The sequence below is a fragment of the Bos mutus genome, chromosome 20, assembly GCF_027580195.1.
Source record: "Bos mutus isolate GX-2022 chromosome 20, NWIPB_WYAK_1.1, whole genome shotgun sequence".
Taxonomy (NCBI): Eukaryota; Metazoa; Chordata; class Mammalia; order Artiodactyla; family Bovidae; genus Bos; species Bos mutus.
Window position 1 is genome coordinate 63,611,975 of NC_091636.1, and position 17,867 is coordinate 63,629,841.

At 41.5% G+C, this 17,867-nt stretch overlaps 1 protein-coding gene across 5 annotated transcripts in view; it reads left to right on the forward strand.

Annotated features, from left to right (window-relative positions):
* Positions 1–17,867, forward strand: part of SEMA5A (semaphorin 5A) — a 568,136-nt gene that overhangs the window by 132,578 nt on the left and 417,691 nt on the right. For 4 of the 5 annotated variants that reach the window (XM_070357735.1, XM_070357734.1, XM_070357733.1 and 1 more), the window contains one exon: positions 2,510–2,602. The exons of the other annotated variant lie outside the window; for it this stretch is intronic. The gene's annotated coding sequence lies outside the window, so the exon portion shown is untranslated. The remainder of the gene's footprint in view (positions 1–2,509; positions 2,603–17,867) is intronic. 5 annotated transcript variants of the gene reach the window in all.

Genomic DNA, 17,867 nt, shown 5'->3' on the forward strand with positions numbered 1-17,867 from the left:
TGCAGCCTGGTTCAATATTGGTCCATGGCACAGGGGTTGAGGACTCCTGCTTTAGAGGGTGGCACACCTATCCAGACAAGGGTTGACCCTCCAGAGTAGGAGGTCCTGATGGTGTCTGTTTGGCTATCATGGGCTAGAGTGGTAAAATGTCTTTTTCACTGTTGATGTAACTGCAAGCATAGTTAAAACCTTTCAGGGCGTGTGTCCCGAATCCTGATATTGGAACTAGTTTCTTGTTTAGATTTCAGATTCTAAAGGGCATTCTATTGTCCCCCAAGACTGTGTGAACTCTGTCTGGGCATTCTGTCCCTTGAGTGTTGCCTTTTCACAAGGAAGGGCCTCGCTTTTAGGTCTGAGGTTGAGCCTGGCACGTCTGGCTGTCCAGGATGCAGGCTGTCCCCACCTGGATTCAGCAGGAAAGTTCACCTCCTGCAGTATTTGTTGTGTGGTCCTGTCAACAATTCTGGATTCTTTCAATGTCCTATTTGGCCTCCATCATTTTTGCCTTTTAAGAGGATAGCTGTTCTCTGTAGGTGTGACCCTTGGATGTCTTAGCTAAGGGGCTACATCAGCTAATTTATAATCTCACTGAGGGAGGATGGGAGAACTCAGCCTTCAGACCTAATTATCACTCTCTCATTTTTAACTTAATTCTGACACATGGGAATCTTTAAGAATTGCTGGACGTTCATGGCAGTAACCAGTGGGCCTATCCAACTGTATCAGTTAAATTTTGATTAAGAGATAACCAAATGGAAAGAAATTTTTGTACTAACTGTAAAATAGATCAAGAGAGGAAGTTACTGTATTCAAGTTGTTTAGTCAAGAAGTCCCAGCTAACACATTTGTTGCCCCACCCAAAGGAGATATTACTGGTGTTGTGAGAAAGGAATTGGCCACTCCTAGGAATTTTTCCTGGGCCGAGTATGCCTTCTTACCTTGGGGAGAGCTCCTTTCCTCCCTTTTTGGCCTTGAAGATTTACAGCTGCCTCTCCTCCTTTCCAAAGGATGAAGTCACAGACTTTCAAAGGCTCAGCTGGGACCTTAAGGATCAGCGATGCTGCAGTGCAGGAGTGCACCTGGGCTGTGGGCGCCTTCTGGGGCAATTCTGAATATTTTACTTTGGATTGCCCCCTCCCTTCCCATGAAGATGCCTAATGGAGGCAGAGAGCCTCATGGAAAGACATTGTCACCTAGCCATTGTCCTCTGGCCTCTGAACCTCAGGACTTTCAAATGGCATTTCAACAGATAGAAAACTATATAAATTTCCAGATGCTGTAATCCAGTTGTCCTTCTGCAGGCAGATGGCCTTTAGATAATCACTAAGTAGACGGTGTGGGAATCATTGCATAGGGGGACAGCCAGAATGTTTCAGAATGTTCTGGAAGCTTCTTCTCCCCCTGTTCTTGTCATCATTCTCAGCTGCTGCCCAAGCGTTCATGCTGGGATAGGCATGTTCAGTCACTCAGTCATGTCTGACTCCTTGCCCCCCCGTGGACTGTAGCCCACCAGCCTCCTCTGTTCATGGAATTTTCCAGGCAAGAATACTGGAATGGGTTGCTATTCACTACTGCAGGGGATCTTCCCGACCCAGGAATCGAACCTGCGTCTTTTGTGTCTCCTGCATTGGCAGGCGGATTCTTTACCACTTTGCCACCTGGGAAACCCTGGGATAGGCAACCTCAGTGTGTTTGAGGTTTATGGCAGCCAGAAGCTATGGACTGTGTGAGTAGAAGGAAACTTGGACAACAGGACAAGCACGAGCCCCAAAATGTAGTAGCTGAAGTAGGAGACATCCTTAACTAGTAACGGAGAAATTTCTTTTTTGAATAAGAAATGGAAAGTAACGCATTTCTTTAATTTCTGTTGTACATGGTTCTGCGGAAGCTCGTGCTTCGCAGTCATCTTTCATCACATATGTGTTAAGCTTTTAGGATTTTCTTTATATTTGTTTTAGTAATGTGAATTGTTTTTATGGTTTACAATTTCCTTTAAAAAAAGCTTCATATTTTGCATCAAATAAATTAATATGTAAATAAAAACACAAGTTCTGAATCTAGTATAGTTTATTGTATACCTTCTGACTTCATCTCCTATTTTTGAAATGCATTACTTAAGGTACTATGCATTTCCAAAAACAGAATGAAAGACCCATCATAAAATGGGCAAATTCACACAATTGGAATTTGATGCTCAAACTACTTAAGGTAACTTAAACAGGTGTGCAATGGTCCTTTTGGTTGTTTTATGAGATTTGTTTTCTTGTATTAATGATATCTGAATTTTTGTTTCTCCTTTTCTGAGGAAAGGAGCCCATTGGTATGGGATAAAAGGCTAGGGCTGTCACGTTGTGATTTCCAAGTTGCTCTGTGCTAAGCCTTACATTGTCAATGCAGCTGGTTGTGCAGGGGATTCATGGAACTTTCTAGAATCGATCAGCAATGACCATGGCCGCTTTTCAAATGGGTTAATATAATCTCTATTTTTCCCCCCTTGTCTTTGCTGAAGCATTGGTGTGTGAGAGTTGCTGAACCACCCGAGTGGCTGTGGATCCTTCGTGTGATACATGGTCGAGGACACGCTCCACCCCTTTCCTCCTTGGTAAGTTGGACACTCAAATGGGAAATGAAGAAGCCAATGATTTCATAGATTGAGAATCATGATGGATGTGAGCATCACTTATCTCAGCTGTCCAGAAAGGCAGTGAAAGAATGAGCAGGCTTCCAGAGAGAAACTGAAAGCACAGAGAAGTGAAGCAATGGACTCAAGAGCTCACCAGTGATCAGAGGCAGGGCTGTAATGTGAACTCATGTTCTTAACCTTAATCCAGTACTACCTCTTAGCACTAAGCATGCCTCCTGAGAATAAGGACAGACACGATTTTATTCTGTTCTGGAAATACTTAGATCTTCAAAGCTCATGTTAAATAACAAGAAATCAATTTTTTGAACAGCAGGCTATACCAGGAGATAGTAAACTTTTTCTGAAACGGGTGAGAGAGGAAACATTTCAGGATTCGTTGGCCATGTCATCTCTATCATGTCATCATCATCATTATTTTGTATCAGCTCAGCTCTGTGTTATAGCCTAAAGCAGCCACAGATGATATATATATAAATTTACAAATACAGACGTCAAGCTGAGCTGGACTTGTTCCACATGACTGTAGTTTATTGAACCTTGGTCTACACGCAGTGCTCCAAGATCCCAGTGTAGAGAGTGAGAGTGTTTTAGTGGCCAGTAGGTATGAGTCCCTTAACAAAATTTATCTTGGATGCTCAGAAGTTAATCATAAGCTACTTTGAACACTCTACTGTAACTGCAAAAATCTACTTCTTGGCTGCATTTGGTGTTCAGTGCTTATCACAGTCAGTATGCCCTGAGTGTATTAGTCTGAGTCCAAACACCTAGACTACAGCTTCGCTCCAGAAGGGCCTGATCAAGATGGTACTAGTAATCAATGTCTAGCTCATTTACCCGGAGAAGGCAATGGCACCCCACTCCAGTACTCTTGCCTGGAAAATCCCAGGGATGGAGGAGCCTGGTAGGCTGAAGTCCATGGGTCACTAAGGGTCCGTTACACTGAGCGACTTCACTTTCCCTTTTCACTTTCACGCATTGGAGAAGGAAATGGCAACCCACTCCAGTGTTCTTGCCTGGAGAATCCCAGGGACGGGAGAGCCTGGTGGGCTGCTGTCTATGGGGTTGCAAAGAGTCGGACACGACTGAAGCAACTTAGCAGCAGCAGCAGCAGCAACAGCTCATTTACCAAATAAGCTCAGACAGCGTTTCCTATTTTGGTCTACATATAATTTCTAAACGGGACATTTTTATTTGGTAGCCGTATACCTGTTGCTGTGCTTCCCAGGTGGCTCAGTGGTAAGGAATCCTCTTCCCAGTGCAGGAGACACAGGAGACCTGGGTTCAGTTCCTGGTCGGGAAGGTCCTCTGGAATAGAATTGGCACCCCACTGTGCCTGGAAATTTCCATGTTCAGAGGAGCCTGGCAGGTCACAGTCCATGGGGTGGGAAAGAGTCGGATACGACTGAGTGACTGAGCATACATGCTGCTACGTACATACTCCTAACATGTATACCTTATACATATTAGGGCAATCATGCAATTATCTTGGGGGCTCTCTTATAATTACATTGTACAGAAGTATTCTGGTATCAAATCTTCACCTTTTATTCTGAACAAAAGCAGATGTTTACAAGACAAGTGTGAACAAGATTGACATACTTAAATCATGGGGTAATATGGCAACCCTCTTTGCCACATACATCAGATGCGGTGGGGTTTCGATTTTTTAAAATTTTTTCTTGTGAAAGGATATATCTGACAGTTCAAGGCCTGCTAGACTCTCTACCTTACTGCTTATCATCTAACAAGAAGGATAAAGGAAAAACAGTTAATTTGTGTTTCCTGAAGGAGTTTAAGTGGGGACCTGTTCTAGTTGTTCATTCCTTCATTCACAGAAGTAAGTAATTGTAGCAAGCATGTGAGCCTGATGTTGTATAATTTTTGAGGATATACATTTTTCCAGAGCCACTGGTCTCTCGGTACTTCTACAAGTAATGGAAAAGTGTTCTTCACTTTAATAGCAATGATATGAAAAGTAAAATTTAGATTATAAAAGTATTGGAGAGCTAGGTGTGGTACCTTATTAATCGGAAAAATCAGGTTGCAAAATAATATACTTAATATAATCGCATTCATCTTAAAAACACACTCATACTATTTCTGCATCCAAGTGCCTATGTGTTACAAAGTCTGTTAGATCACACCTTGATATATACCAGACTCTAAACAGGTCGTCTCTGGGGTCGAGGTGTTGGCCCTTTATGAACCAAATGTGTATGTGTGTGTGTGTGTGTGTGTGTGTGTGTGTGTGTGTGTGCATGTGTGCTTATATGCACACGCTCAGTCCTGTCTGACTCTTTGCAACCCATGGATTCTAGCCCTCCAGGTTCCTCTGTCCATGGAATTTTCTAGGTAAGAATACTGGGGTGGGTTGCCATTTCCTTCTCCAGGGGATCTTCCCCCAGCCCAGGGGCCAAACCCATGTTTCTTGCAACCCCTGCATTGGCAGGCTAGTTCTTTACCAGCTGAGCTACTGGGGGAGATTATAAACCATATAGTCACGATCTAAAACTTTCTGAAGAATGTTGTATTTTTGCAGCTCAAAAATATGAAAAGAAGATTAAAGTAGAGAAAGCTGATTATGGAAATTATGTAAAAGAAGGGGAATATTCACCCACAGTGCCTCCATCAAAGACAGTCACTGTTGTCATTTAATACAGTCTTTTGTGAGTGTTGTACAGAGTGGGAACACCACTAGACGTAAAATTAACATGCTGCTTTTTCACTTCTTATAATGTATATTTTTTATGCTATATACAAATGATAATGACATATCAGAGTCTGACACGACTGAGCGACTGAACTGAACTGAATAGCATATCATGTAATTGAAAATATATTGTTAATATGTTTTATTTGAATGAATCATAATAGTCTATCATGCATATGTAATTTACTGCATATTTTTAAAAAATTGGGGTATAGTTGCTTTAGAATGTTGTATTAGTTTCTGCTGTACAGTGAGGTGAATCAGCCATATGTACACACGTGTCCCCTCCCTCTTGGACCCCCTCCTCTCACCATCTAGGTCATCACAGAGCACTGGGCTGAGCTGCCGTGTTGTGCAGAGGCTTCCCACAGCGATTTTCCATGTGCTAGTGTAAATGTCAGTACTAGCATCATAGCTCATCCCACCCACCTTCCCCGACTGTGTCCACATCTTCATTCTCTAAGTCCGTGTTTCTTTTACTGCCCTGCAGATACGTTCATTGGTTCCATTTTTCTAGATTCCACATACTTGCATTAACATATGATGTTTGTTTTTCTCTTTCTGACTTCTTTGCTGGAGATATGTATTATTTTCAGGTAACAAAAATCACAGACAGTGTGAAAGGATCATGACAAGGGGAGTGTAGCAGACTCCTGAACCCCACTGCTACTCGCTGTTGTTTGCTTTTACAGCCCACACTCACTACCTTGTGAAGAGTAGAAATTTGGAGCATAAGGTAGACGATTCATAAACAATAGCAGCTATTATTATGAAGGTTTTCTTTTAATTGAAGATGAATTCATTATGCCAGAATAGCTGTAGTTGATTTACTCTTTCAGAGTCAGTGCATTTTAATAAGATTGTCAGTCGGCTTTGCAGAAGTATTCGAGATATTTTTATTTCACTAAAAATATGTTACAGAATTTGTTTTGCTAAAGCTTTAATATCATCATCATCATTAATTTTTTAAATCAATTCGATAGTTTTGCCTCCTTTTATATACTCTATTGTTTGCTCATTATATTATTTGGTAGGTTTTTAAATTTTTTGTGTGATAGCTGTTTTTTGAGAAGGGGAGAAGAGCAGGAAAGAAAGAAAGTAGAGGAGAGGAAGGGAACTTACTTGTGAAAGAATCATTAGTTCTTGTTTTATACTCATTTAGCTGTTGAGATTCCATGTTTTTTTAACAGATACTTGCAGAATTTATTTTTAAGAATATTAACCCTTTGTTGTCTTTCTCCCTGGTATATTAGCTTGTTAACTTTATCCTTTTAAATTCAAAGTTTATTTTAGTATCACCAGATAGTTCCTTCATATTTATTTCAATCAGTGCTTAGAAACTTAATACATTTTTTTCCTTTGCTTTCTTCTGATATTATTAAAAATAATCAACTCTTTCATTCAGGGAAGTGTTCATGTTCACTTATGTAAGAATAGCTATCTCTTATTTTGTAATTCTTCCCATAGTTTTATTCTGCCTCTCTTTTAACTCCCTGACAAAAATTATCCCACACATTTAATCTGAGGAGTATGTTCAGACAATCAAAATATTTGTAGGAATGAGAGATCTCAAGGAAATATTGCTTCATCCTACAAATAGAGACCAGGTTTACAGCCAGACAACTGGAATTCTTTCATTCTTTAACTTTCCTTTTTTAGCTTGGGGAAGGGTAACTTTGGCCTTTTATCTATTTTTTTAAACAACAGTATTTCCTATCTTTTTATTCAGTAGAACTTAACTCATTATGTTGAGCATTATTAAGTCATATGTTAGCATTTTTCCTCTAGTTTCATTTTTGGATGTAACTTTTGATTTTCACCAAAATAGTCTGTGGTGTGTCTGAAAGACCAAGGTAGGACTGGTGGAATCTTGTATGTATTGGTTGATGTCTTCGCTTGTTTAGAGTACTCACCTAAAATATTAATTAATTGTTAATTATCATGTGCTTACGAGGACGGTTTCATAATTGTGTAAGTTCCAAAAAATAGAGAATTAGCTAGATTTCGGTTTCGAGATGGAGATGGAGTTGAACCCCAGTTGGAAATGTTGAACCCCAGTTCAAGTCTCCATGTTTCCTTAGTTTTCCACATTTCTTGGCTGGTAAATCCTGAGTTCTGCTGTCAGTGTTTCAGTTGGGGCTGCTGTGCTGAGAGGAATTCCGTTTTATGGTATTTGCAGCACATCTCTATGTATATTATTGACACAAGGTACATCCCTTGTTTAAACATGCTGAGTGCTTGCCTTTGGGGATCAAGATTCAGCCTGTCAGTCTCAATAATGGCTGGAATACTAAAGCCGTGGCCTCCACATCTCATTATCCGTGCCCATTGTCCAGGCAGCGATCTGGAAAGGCCCCGTGCAGATCTGATCTGTTTTGTCATATCCTGATCCACGTAAGTCAGCTTCACTGATGGCAGAGCTGTGTGTTTCCACTGTTCAGGGTCGAAGGCATCAGAATGGGGAAACCCTGCTTTCTCTCCTGTTCTCTTCCCTGTTGGGATTTTTGGCCTTTGAAACTTGTTTGTTTGGGTGAGCTTCTGCACGTTATGTTATTGTCGCGGCTCTGTGACTACTATAAATGTTTGTGAGTCACAAATGTGTGATGAAGTTCAGAATCCTTTTCTCCCTGGGAATGGACCATGTGTTCTGTTCATTCTTAGGCACCCATTAGAGGGGCTGATATCTGTGTATGGGGTTAATTGCTTGGGTTTGAAGGTTTACATGTGCCTGTGAGTACACTGCCCCTTGATTAAACTGTGTGTGAGATCTTTTCTGGCAGAACTTTCTTAAGGGCATAAAAATGACCCTGTGTTTGGATTTTTGGATTTCATGGACTTAAGGTTTTCCTGCTTGTGGTCTGCAGATCACAGTACTGGAGAGGCTTCCATAGCTGCAGGGTCGCAAAGCTAATCAGCTCATGTTTTCTCCACTGGAGCCTTTCATGTGGTTTGCATGAGTGTTTGTGTCTCTTTTAGCCTCCCAGGCCACAAAGGGAGCAGAGTCATTTTGTTTCGTTTGCTTTTGCCTCAAGCTTGGGCAGTAACCACTCTTGGTTAAACCAAAGCCAAGGTTGGAAAGACGGTCAGTAGATTCTGGGAAGTAAATACCATCATATTTTCATATAATAGTGTCTAAAAATAGTGAACAGATCTTCTATTTCCAGTGCTGAGGAATTAGGTGGGTGCATCCAAGCTGTTTATCGTTGTTGAGAATTTTTTTTTTTTTTGGTAGGGGGCGGGAGATGACTGCCTTGCTCGCAGCTCAGTGATCATATACCTTTGAGAACGGTTCTTCCTGTTTCCACAGAAAGTCACCTCCTTTCTACAGTGATTGTTTGAAGGTGAGGCACCTGCGCAATTTGGCCAATCACACGACCCACCCGTTGGCCACTCTGATTGATTCTTCTTGAGACCAAGACTCCAACTTGGGCATGAATATCCCATTCTTTCTTTCCTACTCTAAGACAGTACTTAAACAGTTTTTCCCTTTCTCTCCTGCATCATCAGTTTTATTTTCCCCTCTCTGATGGATCTTTCCAATAGGAAAGCAAACATCTACCATTAAAAAAAAAAGTGACCTGTTGATCTGAATTTCCACTCCAACTATGAGCCCATTCTCTTCTTCTCTTTACAGAAAAACTGCTTGAAAGCATTTGTTTGTATTTATTATCCTTAATTCCTGTGTTTCCACTTCCTTTTGAACCCACTTGGACCACTGAGTCCTTCCATCAGTCCTGCCTCTTTAAGATTACCTGTCGCCACCATGTTACCAAATCCAGGGGTGGATGTTGTCAGCATCACCCCTGCAGTCAGGGTCAGCAGCGTTCCTACAGTGTAATCCATCCCTCTCAGCTCCTTGAAGCACTTGCTCCATCTGGTTTCAGGACACTGCCGTTCTCTGGAGTGACTTCCACATCTCTGGCCATTTACCTCAACTGCCTGACTCCCTGCCCGACAGCCATTGGAGTCTTGCGGGGTCCTGCAGTGCCTTGACCTTCCCTTCTTCCCTGACCATCCCCACCATTTGTATCGTTTCTGCTGTCCCCAAAATGTAAGCTCCATGAGGTCAGGGATTTTTGCCAATTTTGATCACTGCTCCATCTTCAGGCATAGAGAATGACCTGAGACATAAAAGCTGCCAATAATTATTTGTTGGATGGATGGCTGGATGATTTTCAAAACTAGGTCTGAGAAACCTAATTTTAGTTTGGACACAGAACTGGAAGTACATGAGATTGTCTGTAAGAGGAAGGAATGGGCTTATTCAACCTCTGTATCCAACCAAAGTTTAGGGTATTTGGTGTAATTTTCCCAGCAGGTGGGTACATGTTCATTAAGTCTCAGTTCATATGTCACCTCTTCTACCAAGCCTTATCGTCCTTATTCATGGCCAGATAAATGATGCAGCACCGCCACATTCTTAGGCCTGTCCCCATAATGGCAGTTTAAAATTGGGCTCATTATACTGTTCCCTGTAGACATGTAGTCCTTTCCTTTTCAGACCAGGAAGCCCTTGACTTGATTGTGTTTATTTTCCTAATCCTTAACACACAATAAGCACTGAATATGTACATGTTATTTAGTGGAGTGATTCTGACTGAAATTTTTTAGAACATGATTTAATAATCCTTAAGAGTGTGATAATGGTGTGCTCATCTGGCCTTCTGATCATGCTCTGTTTGATTTAAGATGTTTATTTCATGATTTTACAATAATTAAATAGATTTTTGGTAGCCATTATAGACTGCCCCCAAATTGTCCAGCTGTGGCCATTTACCGTTTCCACAAATAATTTTTGCTGTTTCTGTATAAGGGTACCTCATTCATAGTGCATCTTAGAGAGGAAAGAGTGCACGAGCCTCTCTAAGTGTGTTTCTCGCTCAGAGTGGTCTGTGAGTTGTGAGCATACCTGAAAGGGGCGTGGGCAGTAGTCCATCAGCACGTAGTCCATGACCACACTGTAAGATCAGAAGGCAGTTCCTTCCTGCCTTTAACATTTCTGACACAGAGTACTTGGACCCACTGCCAAGGTCACAGTGGAATCTCATCAGTTTCATCTTCAAGAAGTACGTATCATTAAATGTAAGAATGGCACTGTGCAGCATGGCTGAGCCAAGCTCAGAACCCTGAAGTTGTGTTTCCTGTGAGGTAGTTACCAGGGATGTACATGCTCAAAATCAGCCCTGTGTGCCTCACAGAGTCCCTGCCACGCTGGGACCATAAACCTCTGGGTCAGTAGAATAGTCTGTCTATAGATAGATGGATAGAGAGATAGGTATATTCATAGATATATGCAGGCTTCCCTGGTGGCTCAGTGGTAGAGAATCCGCCCGCCCATGAAGTAGACGTGGGTTCAATCCCTGGGCTGGGAAGATCCCCCTGAGGAGGAAATGGCCACCATCCAGCATTCTTGCCTGGAAAATCCCATGAACAGAGGAACCTGGCAGGCTGCAGTCCATATGGGATCACAAACAGTCGGACACAACTTAGCGGCTAAACATCACCACCGTCACCACCACCACCATTCATAGATATATGGGTTTGTAGATAGAGATACAGATGAAATAAACGTAAATATGCATATAGACAGAGAAAGCACTAGCACTGAGATCATGAAAGTCACTAAAGCAGGAGTAGCCAGTGAAAGAAGTGTCACTGAAACATTGAACCAAATGGACTTCCTGGTGGTCCAGTGGCCTTAAGGCTGCATGCTCCCAATGCAGGGGGCCTGGGTTCGATCCCTGATCAGAGAACACATACCATATGCCTCAGCTAAGACCTGGTGAAGCCAAATAAGTAAATAAAAATAAGTATTTAAAAATAAAACTGTGTACTAAAGCCCAGCTTTTTGGCTTAATTATAAGTTTCTGGTAAATTGATTGATAGCTACTGAATGATCCACAACCATGAAGTGCCTTTTAGATAAATAATCTTTAATTGACTTGGGGCTACAAGTATGTGCATATTCCTTGTTGCTGTTGTTTGATCACTAAGTCGTGTATGACTCTTTGCCATCCCATTTTCTGTAGCCCGCCAGGCTCTTCTGTTCATGGGGTTTCCCAGGCAAGAATACTGGAGTGGGTTGCCATTTCCTTCTCCAGGGGATCTTCCTGACCCAGGAATCAAACCTGCATCTCCTGAATTGCAGGTGGATTCTTTCCCACTGAGGCACCAGGGAAGCCCTACACATATGTATACACAAAAATGTTTTTCACTGAAAGTTGCAGACAGCTGGCCACCATTTTTATCACTCATCCCTGAACACAGATGCAAGTTCTGAGCTATGAACAGCAGTAGGATGCATCCACAGGCCAGGCACACAGTAGGACCCAAAGATGAAGGAACATCAGTGAAGTAATGAGTGACCACATGTTGCCCATATAAGTGCTCATTCTGAAATATCTTCACTGAAGCAAGCGTATTTTTAGTAGGCAAATCTAACTAAATCCCAACTAACTATGACTTCTTTTTTTGATTTCCCCTGCTAAATTTGATAAGCCGTTGTATGCTAGATTGATCATTCCACTGCCATGGTTCTAGGAGCTGATCACATTTGTTGCAGCTTTCTATTTTTTTCACTTTTGCATCACCAACTCGATGGACATGAGTGTGAGCAAGCTCTGAGAGTTGATGATGGACAGGAAAGCCTGGCTTGTTGCAGTTCATGTGGCTGCAAAGAGTCAGACACGACTGATCGACTGAACTGACTGATCCTCTTCTCTGTTGCTGCTGCTGCTAAGTCGTGTCAGTCATGTCCAACTGTGTGTGACCCCATAGATGGCAGCCCCTCAGGCTCCCCCATCCCTGGTATTCTCCAGGCAAGAACACTGGAGTGGGTTGCCATTTCCTTCTCCAATGCATGAAAGTGAAAAGTGAAAGTGAAGTCACTCAGTCGTGTCCGACTCGTCGCAACCCCATGGACTGCAGCCTACCAGTCTCCTCTTTCCATGGGATTTTCCAAGCAAGAGTACTGGAGTGGGCTGCCATTGCCTTCTCTGGATGCTCTTCTCAGATTAGTCCATAATCCAGACGTAATAGGGATTTTGTCAAGTTCTTAGAAATTTTTTTTCTGGGATGTTATATTAATAGCAAGAATAAGAAAAATGAATTGTGGTGGTCTGACTTTTGTTCTGTGGTTATAACGTTAAGTATTATGTATATTCTAACTTTGACGGTTATTTTCTGGTTCAAGTTATGTCTTTATGGAAGAGGATTTACAGAGTCATTGCAAAAAGTTGGACATGACTGAATGACTCACACTTTACTTTTTTGTTTTCTTAAGCAAATTCTGGCTGGTCAGGTATACCTACAACTAATATTTCTAAGCACAGGTTCATGGTTTGTGAATGCGTTCTTGATTTAGAATAGGTTCTTCTTTTTATCTGAGCGCAGCTCAGATCTCCTTATGTTGAAAGCAAGGAGTGTAAATATTCTGGGTCACCTCCACCTGCCTGTAGGTTTGGGTCTGAAGGACTTGGATCTGTTCACCAGTGGAAGTCATTAAACAGCCCCTTGTAATGTGGCAATGATAATAGACTTTCGATAGAGGTTGTTAACATTTCTTCTTTTGGAACTTTTTATAAACCACTGATAATAACAGCTTAGTAATAATTAATATTAGTGGCTCAAGTTACTTGAGCACACCGTACATCCCAGGCACTGGTGTAACTGCTTTATTTATATCATGTCATCTTCTCAGCAGCCATACAAAGCAGGTCCTAACATTATCCCCAGTTTAGTGATGAGTAAACCAAAACATGGATAGTTAAGAAATTTGCCAGCATAATTCAGAGGTTACCCACATGCCAACCTCAGTGGATGATATATAACTTCTGAATTCAGATTCAAGATGTGTTTCACCCCCTTTATCTTTTAAAGGTCACCAAGGGAATTCCAGGGCAGAACATTCCTTATCCTAAATGTTATTGCAAAATAAAGCTGCTATAGGTTTCTGCAAACAGTGTCTTGGTTTTATTTCCCTGAGCCAGCAAGTATGTTGAGGGTTGGAACCCACTTTCAGTGTGTAATTTCCTTGTAGAAAACACATGATTGGTGGTTAATCTCAAGCAAAGTCCCTCATGGACGAACATCTGTATAAACACACGGTACCTCTGAAGCATCTCTTCCTGGACACGTGAGTCATCAAGGACTAGCGGGCATCCCGATTCATGTCAGATTAGAAATTGTGTTTCTATTATCGTTGTAACAGACTAACCACTTTTCTTGAAAATTGTGAAGAAAGTGACAGGGAAGAGATCACCTATGTCCAGCTGTCCCCTCTCTTTATTAATTTTTTAATTATTTTTTAAAATTTATTATTTTATTTTATTTTTAACTTTACAATATTGTATTGGTTTTGCCATATATCAACATGAATTCACAATACACGTGTTCCCCATCCTGAACCCTCCTCCCTCCTCCCTCCCCTTACCATCCCTCTGGGTCTTCCCAGTACACCAGCCCCAAGCATCCATTATCGTTCATCGAACCTGTACTGGCGACTCATTTCATATATGATATTATACATGTTTCAATGCCACTCTCCCAAATCATCTCACCGTCTCCCTCTCCCACAGAGTCCAAAAGACTGTTCTATACATCAGTGTCTCTTTTGCTGTCTCGTATACAGGTGTCCCCTCTCTTTAAATAGATATTTACTGAGTACATACAAGGTAGGAGCCTCTTATGTATTGGAAATATATTGACAAACAAGAAGGCTCCCAGTTCTCATGAAGCAGATGTTTTAGGAGACAGTTAGATTATAAACAATTATTGCATCACACCTGATGTGAAGAGCCCACTCATTGGAAGAGACCCTGATGCTGAGAAAGATTGAAGACAATTGGAGAAGAGGGTGGCAGAGGATGAGATGGTTGGATAGCATCCCCGACTCAAGGGACATGAATTTGAGCATACTCGAGGAGACAGTGAAGGACAGGGAAGCCTGGTGTGCTGCAGCTCATGGGGTCGCAAAGAGTTGGACACGATTTAGTGACTGAACAACAACAAATGGAAAAGTAACGGATAGTGGTAAGGACGATGCAGAGCTTGCAGATAGGGTCGTGTGGTAGGCAGCGAAGGGGCAACTTTGGGCACTCGTGTGTGTAGTGTGGAAGGGGAGAGTGGTGTGACTTCAGATCAAGAGATGGGCAAGAGTTAGAGTGTGCAGGTCTCTGTGATAGGACAGGAAACCTGGTTATTTATAATGGGCACTGGGAAGCCTTTGCTGAAACAGTGGTGGTGCAGGATTTGTTTACATTTTTAAAATGTCGTTTAAATTTTCATGGTTGCCATTAGGGAAGTGGATGATTGAATAGCAAGAGGGGAGGGAGGAAGACCGATTAGAAGGCCATCACAGGTGACCGGATGAGGCATGATGGTGGTACTGACTAGGGTGTTGGTGGAGGTGGAGGAAACCGGATGGATTTGGCATATTTTTAGAAGCAAGGTGAGTGATACTCTGATGGCTTGGCCACTAGGGGAGAGGGGAAGAAAAACTAAGAGTCCTGTTTAGCTTTGGGCTTGAATGAGTTGGTGGATGGACCATTGAGTGAGACAGAAATTCTGCATAAGTGTAGGTTTTGGAAGGAAGAGCAAGAAGTCTCCTAGGACCATGTACATTTTGAGCTGAAACCTTTCATTTCTCACTCAGTTGGACAGAATAGGCAGTCATGTATGTGAGTCTGGATATTTGGGAATGACTGGGGCTAAAGATCAGTGTTTCAGAGTCACCTCTGTATTTGACAGTAAAGTCCAAGGACTCTCCCCTAGGAGAGACCAGAGAGAGGAAAAGAGCACCTTGGACATGACTGTGGGTGCTGGAACGTTTGAGTAGGGTGTGAGCATCTGTTGGAGAGTGCTTCATAACATTCCGCTTGATATAGTAGTGCTTTTATATTTCAGAAGTGATGGAAAAAGTGACAAGAAGTCCCAAAGGTCATTCTTGCCTTGAGGGATTTCATTCAACATATGGTTTGTGTATGTGCACATGCTCAGCCACGTCCCTCTCTTTGCGACCTCATGGACTTTCCTCTGTCTGTTAAATTTTCCAGGCAAGAATCCTGGAGTGGGTTTTCATTTCCTTCCCCAAGGGATCTTCTCCACACAGGAATCGAACCTGCGTCTCCTGTGTCTTCTGCATTGGCAAACAGATTCTTTACCACTGAGCCACCTGGGAATCCTTCATTCAACATGTTAGCAGCAAAATTCTCCTCTGTTGTAATAGAAAATGCCATTCTGGTTATGGAAAATGGGGTCATATTCTTACAAAAGTATAGTATTCCCTCCATGTCTGTAGGGGATTGGTTCTGGGACCTCCTGGAGACCAAAATCCAAGGATGCTCAGATTCTTTTCAGTAAGTCCCCGACATGCAAACTGTTAAGTTGTGAACTTTCAAATACATTGTGTGTCCAATCATGTAAGTTATTTCATGTCTGGTGTAATTTCTGAGGTACTGTATTGTAAGATTAAAAATGTTCTCTTTATTTTTTGTGTTTGTTTTTCAATGTATTATTTAAGTGAAAAGCATTATAAACCTATTGTAGTACAGCACTGTACTGTATAGCCAGTTGTGTTAGTTGGGTACCTAGGCTAACTTTGTTGGACTTATGAAAAAATTGAACTCACGAACTCGGTCTTGGAATGGACTTCGTTCATATGTAGGGGACTTACTGTATATTAAGTGGTGGAGTACCATAGTCGGTCCTTCGTTTCTCTAAGTTGATCTGTGGTTGGTTGAGTTGCAGATGCAGAAACTGGGGATGTGAGGGATGACTGTATGTGAAGCAATATGATTAATTTTCAGCATTCATTTTGCTTTTTTTCTTTCAATCAGCAGTTCTACTGTTTCAGTTAACTCACTGTTTCTCAAAAGCAGTCTCTTCCCAGTTGAGTCTTAGAAGGCACTGGGCAAGGTATTTTTAACAATCCACCCATTTTGCTTTGGGCTTTCCTTGTGGCTCAGCTGGTAAAGAATCTGCCTGCTATGCAGGAGACCTGGGTTCGATTCCTGGGTTGGGAAGATGCCCTGGAGAAGGAAATGGCAACCCACTCCAGTATTCTTGCCTGGAGAATCCCATGAACAGAGGAGCCTGGTGGGCTACTGTTCATGGGGTCGCAAGGGTCAGACATGACTGAGGGACTTTCACTTCGCCTCAGTTTTCTTTCTTACCGACATGCTACTTTCTGGCATTAAAATTTTGCACTGCTGTTTCCTCTTCCCTCACTGTGTTCATTTAATTACTATAATTACATATATATTTCCAGGAAACTTGAGCTAGTGAAAGTTCAGTATTTAAGAGATCTGGGGAATGCTTCTGCCAATGCATTTCTCAATGTCAGTTCTGGCAGCCATCTGCATCCTTGTTGATTGAACGAATCTCTATGAATGTTTGCAATGTGCTAGGTAAGAGACGGTGACACGCTGTTAATAATAATGTAGCGGACAATGATGAGGGCCAGAGAGCCCACAGTGTTTGATTCCCTGCAAGGATTCTTCTAATTAACCCCACTTGCTTTGTTAATAGCTTTCATAAGAGGATCAGAGATATAAAGTTCAGGATGTCACCAGAATGTTATCAGTGGTTTAGAACTTGATTTCTATCAAGGAGAAGTGCATTTGGCCAATTAACGTAAACTTAAGGACTCTCATTTCTCCTAGAAACTGAAAATAACATTCAGCGCTGGCCATTAAGATTCCCTGAGACAGTTGTATTCTGCTTTAAGCCAGGATACAGAGCTGTATGTTGGAAAGTAATGGGTTTGAGCATCTAGAATCCGTAGAGAGACTTGTGAAAAGGACACACATAATTTGTAAGGCATAGTGATCAAGCACTTGTTAAAACAGATGAGCTGAACTAAAGAATGTCATTTTCCTCCCAGTGAGTCATTTCATAGGTAAAATGCCAACATAGAAAGTAGTTTATAAATCATCCAGAAGATCTTATTTTTCTTTAAGGAAAAACTTTATTGAGGTAAGATTGATCTGTAAGAAGTTAAACGTACTTTATGCATGGATCTTAATGAATTTGGGGATAACAATACAGCTGTGAAACCATCATTGCCATCAAGACTGTCACTGCCCAAAGTTTCCTCTTGTCTACTTTGTTCTTATTAATTTTTTTAAAATTAGTTTTTATTGGAGTATAGTTGAGTTATGATGTTGTGTTAGATTCGGGTGTATCGCAAAGTGAATCAGTTATACATATATGCATGTCTACTGTTTTTTGATTCCTTTCCCTTATAGGTCATCACAGAGTATTGAGTAGAGTTTCATGCTATACAGTGGGTCCTTATCAGTCATCTGTTTAATCTGTAGTAATATGTATATGTCCTTCCCAATTATTTTGGTAAAATACTTAACCTAAGATCAACCCTTTTAGCAAATTTAAGCTTGCAATATGGTCTTGTTATTATCAATAGACTCCATGGTGTAAAATATATCTCATTTTTAAAATTCACCTTATTTCTAGAGATTGGGGCTCATCTCTCAAGAATGCCATTTGAACAAGTCA